General features: G+C 38.4%; 1 pseudogene; it reads right to left on the reverse strand.

Moving 5' to 3' along the window:
• Positions 1-228: 228 nt before the first annotated feature.
• On the reverse strand, positions 229-5450 carry LOC129022718 (mitogen-activated protein kinase 6-like; annotated as a pseudogene).
• Positions 5451-5926: the final 476 nt, after the last annotated feature.

Here is a 5926-nt window from a genome sequence, read left to right on the forward strand (position 1 = left end):
CGTTGCGTTATTTTGCTCTATGCTTTATTTTTGTGTGCAAACAGCATGCCAGTTAAAATGAAAACTATCTCATATGTAGAAAAAAAGTTCTGAATTTTAAAAACCAAGAGCTAATCCTTACTAAATTACACCATCTGATTCAAGTAAAAAATGACTTAAACACTAGTGATAAAATAAAGGCAAAACACATTTCATGAAGAATGCAAAGATAACTGTCTGCTGAGTGCTTTAGTTCACATGTTATAAAATGCTGCTGCAGGTTTTACGAGGAATTTGAGGGGAAGATTCCATAGCAGAAGGTGGTAATGTGGCCTGTATTGACTTAAGTAGTGACCCAACTGGACTGCGAAACTGCAGGATGCCCACGGACTCAAGGTGCTTGTTAAAGAGGAACTCCACACTGTTGTTCAGAAATCCTTCATTTCCTCTCTCCCCAAGCTTCCCATCCTCTACTAGCTCAGTTTCTAGTATTTCAGTATCTTCTTTCCTGTTAAATAACTTGTCCAAGTAACTAGTGTAAATGTTTTCCTTCTCAACTCATTCACACTTCCTTACCTCACAACAAAACTAATTTGTGATAAAATAGTTCTCCCCACCACTCACAAACTGGCTGTCCCAAGAAGATTGGTACAAGACTTCTAATTGAGCCAAATTTGACGTTCCTTTTTTCTGTTTTTCTTGGCTTGCTGTCTTTGATATCAAATTTTTCATTTCTAGTTGGGACCCTGACCCATTCGAGTTACTTCATTTCTCAACAACATCAGTAGGCTCGTGTTGTGAACTAAGTTGAGTAGTTTCTGCAATAAAGGAATCAAAATCAAACTCCTGATTTGTTTCCCTTTGTTTTTCAACCCGTTGCTATGAGGCTTCCTCAAGCGCTATCTGGGCTTTACCCAATCCATTCCTTTCACGTTTTCACTTGCCTTTCTTATCAGATTTTTCTCTGCTTTATTCTTTCTGATTGGAAATATCTATAATAACTTTGGGTTCATAGTAATGTTAACTTCACTCACTCTCCAAACTAAATTATCTAAATATGATGATGACCTGGCTTTGTAGTTACAAGTATGACTACACTTCAAATCCCTATTTGTTTTTATGATGATCTGGGTACTGCCAAAAAGGCTCAGTAGAGCAATTGGATCCTCCAGATATTTTATACTTTTCCCAATGTCCATCCAAATATTTTTGGGGATCAACTTGTACTTCTTCTTCATCAGTGACATCAGACAGAGCTCTTGGGTCAAGCAGAACTTCATCAATGTCAAAGTTGTTATGTATAGGCCAATCATGCACTGAAAACTAACAATCATACCTTTCCCAGTTATAAATGTGACTGTGAGTTTCATCCATAAGCAAAATATCATAAACTTCATCTTCAATATGAAAAAGATAACTTGAAATTGGCTCATCCATTGGAAAATAATATATGCTCATGTAATGATGGGAGAGCGCTTCTTCTGCTGTTAACCCATCTGTAGGGATAAATGTCAAAATTTGTTCCAGGAGATCCAGTGCTTCTCAACTAATTCCCTGAAGCAGCTGAGTTAAAGCTTTCTGTGGTTCAGTCATTTCATTTCTAACGTAAACTGGAATTTCACTGAGAAGCTCCTGACGATCTTCCTCATGTATAACAGGACTAGATTCTAAAATCAGCTCCATCTGTTTGAGTTCACGTGCACCTGCAAAAAGGGTTTTACCAGTCAGCCTTTCAGCAAAGATGTGGCCTGCAGCCCACATGTCAATGGCTTTACTGTAACTACTAGGAGAATGTAAAAGATGTGGAGATCTGTACCATTTAGTTACCAGTCCTTCAGAAAGATGATCCTTATGGGAATAATGAGGATCCCTGATTTGTGCAAGACAAAAGTCCCCTATCTTCAGCCTCACGTCTTCAGTATTAATGAAAAGATTAGTTGGTTTGAGATATCTGGGCAATACATTTGCAGAGTGAATGTACTTAAGCCACCTTAGCAGCTGACACATGAAAAGTCTGGCATGCTTTTCCAGTAAAGGGCCCTCCTCCAGCATATTAGCCAAGTCTGTCTCCATGTAATTCCGAAAAATGTAAATACTGTTAAGTTTGGTAAGAGAGTTCACATTGTTTGTTAATTGGCTTCCACTGGTACTAGGAATTTCAAACACTTTCACAATGTCACGATGTCAAATCTTCTAATAATTTTGATTTCATGTAGAGCATTTTTGACACTCTGGGGATCAGTAAGGAGAATTTTCTTGATGGATTCTCTTTTATCACAGTCATTGTCTACAGCAGAAAAAAAACAAGCTGTTGCCTCCACTATCCAATGGTTTTAAGTTCATATATCCAGCGCCCAGATCAAAACCGTGAATGTTCATGAGACTTTCAGCTTTCTCTGCCAGTTTCAAACCCTTACGATCGAGTTTTCCTTTTGAATTGTTGAACTTATGTAAACAAGGAAGAAAACTGACATCAAAAGGAAAGATCTTTTAAACAGGCAGAAGAAAAATAATTATGCTTCCACAGCAAGATGGTTTCTTGATGTTCATTGCATTTTCCAAACAGGCTTGTTCAGTTCCCCTTAGATATAAAGCTCAAAAAGCTCTACTCATATTGAGAATTTAAGAGATTGCAGTACTCATAGTTCAAGAAAGGGGCAGCAACTTTGCAGACATTTAAAGAAAACACTCAAGAAGCTCAAATGGAATGAAATTAGGTACTATGCACCCAGATTTACTGTGATAAATGATTTAACATTTAACAAAAATATGAATAAATATGCACACAACACAACAGGCTTCTATGAACATTCTCCTCACAGTGCAGACACATTCAGTGTTGGATTGGCCCTGAGCAGCATTGTTCTAAGGTGGTGGTAAGCACTATTTCCATTTTGTTTCTTTTCTTCCTTTGTTGCTATATATTTCATCAGAAAGCCCTGGCGGCTGTTGGTTAACAGATGTCTTTTGTTAGTGATCAGGTGGCTCCGGCTCACCACAATCACAACCAAAGCTACTGTCCATCTTACTCTGATCCAACGGGACTTCCACTCGTCGAGAGTGTGGGCCCATGGACAGCCCAGTGTGGGCTCACGTCTCCAGCTGTACTGGCAGCAGCAGCTGCTTTGCCACAGTTGCTGCTATGCCAAACTCTATTTCTCTAAAAGCTTGACGTTTTCTTCAGTTGACAATATTTATTTGAAAAAGAAGTGAAAGTGAAGTATTAAAACACAGTGAGAGATGTAATTCTTAAATGCCTCCCATGAACCAGCAGCATCAGCATTACCTGGGAACTCATTAATTTAAATGTTTGTGCCCCATTCCAGACCTTTAAAACGTGAATCTGAGGACAAGGCCCTGAAATTTGCTATAATGAGCCTTTCAAATGATTCCGATTTGCTTAAAGGTTTGAAAATCCCGGACATACAGAGGAAAATGGAGATGTTTATGAGTAGGGCTCACGTAACTTAGCAAATTTTGCAGGTTAGAAAGGCTCTTTGCTGTTTATCTAGTTGTTTCATTGTTTTAATTAATTAATTAATTAATTTATTTATTTATTTATTTTGAGACAGAGTCTTGCTCTGTTGCCCAGGCTGTAGTGCAGTAGCACAACCTTGGCTCACTGCAACCTCCACGTCCTGGGTTCAAGTGATTCTCCTGCCTCAGGCTCCCAAGTAGCTGGGAGTACAGGCATGCGCCACCAGGCCTGGGTAATTTTTGTATTTTTAGTAGAAACAGGATTTCATCATTTTGGCCAGGCTTGTCTCAAACTCTTGATCTCAACTGATCCTCTCCCATCAGTCTTCTAAAGTGCTGGGATTACAGGCGTGAGCCACCGTGACCAGCCCACATCATACTTAAAATGTATGATAACAATAGCACAAAGAATGGATGGGAGAAAATGAAAATACAATGTTTTCAGGTCCTTATTCTGAAATTAATGGAGTATAAAATTATCAGAAGGTAGATACTGAATAACTATAGATGTATATTTTACATTAGCCTGCCAACACGCCCAGCTAATTTTTAATTTTTTTTAATTTTTAGTAGAGATGGGGTTTCCCCATGTTGGCTAGGCTTGTCTTGAGCTCATAACCTCAGGTAATCCCCCTGCCTTGGCCTCCCAAAGTGCTGAGATTACAGGTGTGAGCCACTGCGCCCAGCCTGTTTATTTTAATTTAAGGATTATCTTAATATACAGGTCACGAAGGTTTAGAAATACTTGACTTTGCTAAGCAATTCAAAAAGAAATGACGCAGAAATCAAAAGGACACTATTAATTTCCTAAAATAGATTAATATGTAAATAAAGTCTTTGCTATGAAAACAGAAAACACTCCAGGTATTTAAATTACAATGAAATTTAAGCCAGGAGCAGTGGTGTATGCCTGTAGTCCCAGCCACTAAGGAGGCTGAAGCAAGAGGATTGTTTGAGCTCAGGAACTAGAAACCAGCCTAGGCAAAACACCAAGACCTTGTATTTAAAAAAATAAATACATAAAAAATAAAAAAAAAAAACAATTGTGGGAGGGAGTCCAAGGTGCAAGGATCAATTGAGCCCAGGAGTTTGAGAACAGCCTGGTCAACATAAAGACATACCAATTCTACAAAAAAAAAAAAAAAAAGTTGTAATTAACAAATTAGCTGGGTGTGGTGGCATGTACCTATAGGCCCAGCTACTCAGGAGGCTGAGGCAGGAGGATTGCTTGAGCCCTGGAGACTGAGGCTGCACTGAGCTGTGGTTGCACCACTGCACTCCAGCCTGGTTGACAGAATAATTTAAAAATGGGATATATACAGGAAACTTGTTTTCTTTAAAAGTATTGGATAAGGAACAGCTATCAGAAGGAATCATGGGAGGAAATCTGGAAGTGTAGAAATCAGGGAAGTTATTTCCAGTGGTCCAGCTGCCTGCATCATTAAGAAGAGCTGTACTCTAGGGAATTAGCCACTCAGACAGCATTTCTTCAATGTGTTCAGCACTTGCCCTATCTGCAAGGGTAGGAAATTAATGATGTCTGCTTTCCTTCCAATTTCCAAACCTTTTATATGCTCCTCTAATTCTAGCATCTATATTGGAATACTCCTGGCAAGGGAGTCCAGGAAATGTAGTTCCTAGATGTCCAGTGCTTGACACACAGCAAGACATTAAAAGGGCAATGGCTGTTTTAATACAAAAAGAAAACGTTCTACACAACTAGTCTATCTCTCTGGATGATCAGCTTTGAAACACACCTTTCTATCTACATTAAAGTATAGAAACAATCATAATAAAGTCATGTGTATGTTCCAAGTATAATTGCATAAGTGAACAAAAAGATCATTCTTTTCCTTAAAAAGAAAGACACGAAATCCCATCAATTATTGGAGTCATGTCTGGGTGCTCTGGAGAATGTTCTGGTTTACCAACATATACCTGTTACCCCATAGGAGTCTCATTTCTTTATGATATTCAGGATCAATCACCACCATGGCCGTAAGGAAACACAAATAGCCAGATGAACAGGAAGATATCAGAACAGGTAGGACAAAATATCAGCTTCTAGTTCAATCAAACCTTTGTTGTGTTCTCTTTTGGAAGCACTCCTATCTTGCAGACAACAAGAACTCTAAATAAGACGAGGACAAAGATGGAAAAATAAAAAGTAAGAATAACTGAGAGTGCAAATAAAAGTAGTAGTGAGAGAGTATTCTGTTTGCATCTCTTGTTTCTTATATCTATGTTCCGGCTTCAGTAAAACTACTAAAATACCAAGTCTGTGCCATATTCCTCATAGATTGGTAACCTAAATATGTAAGCTCTTATTACCTAGTTGTGACATGGCTTAGATTTTAATATTCTGTTACAACTGTTTCCATATATAGCAGAACCATTAGTTGTGGTAGGTGTTGCTCATTGCCTCTTTTGCTATAAAATGGTTAACTTGTCAAAAGCAGTATTGTTTGAA

This window comes from Pongo pygmaeus, chromosome 22 (assembly GCF_028885625.2).
Source record: "Pongo pygmaeus isolate AG05252 chromosome 22, NHGRI_mPonPyg2-v2.0_pri, whole genome shotgun sequence".
In the NCBI taxonomy this organism is placed as follows: Eukaryota; Metazoa; Chordata; class Mammalia; order Primates; family Hominidae; genus Pongo; species Pongo pygmaeus.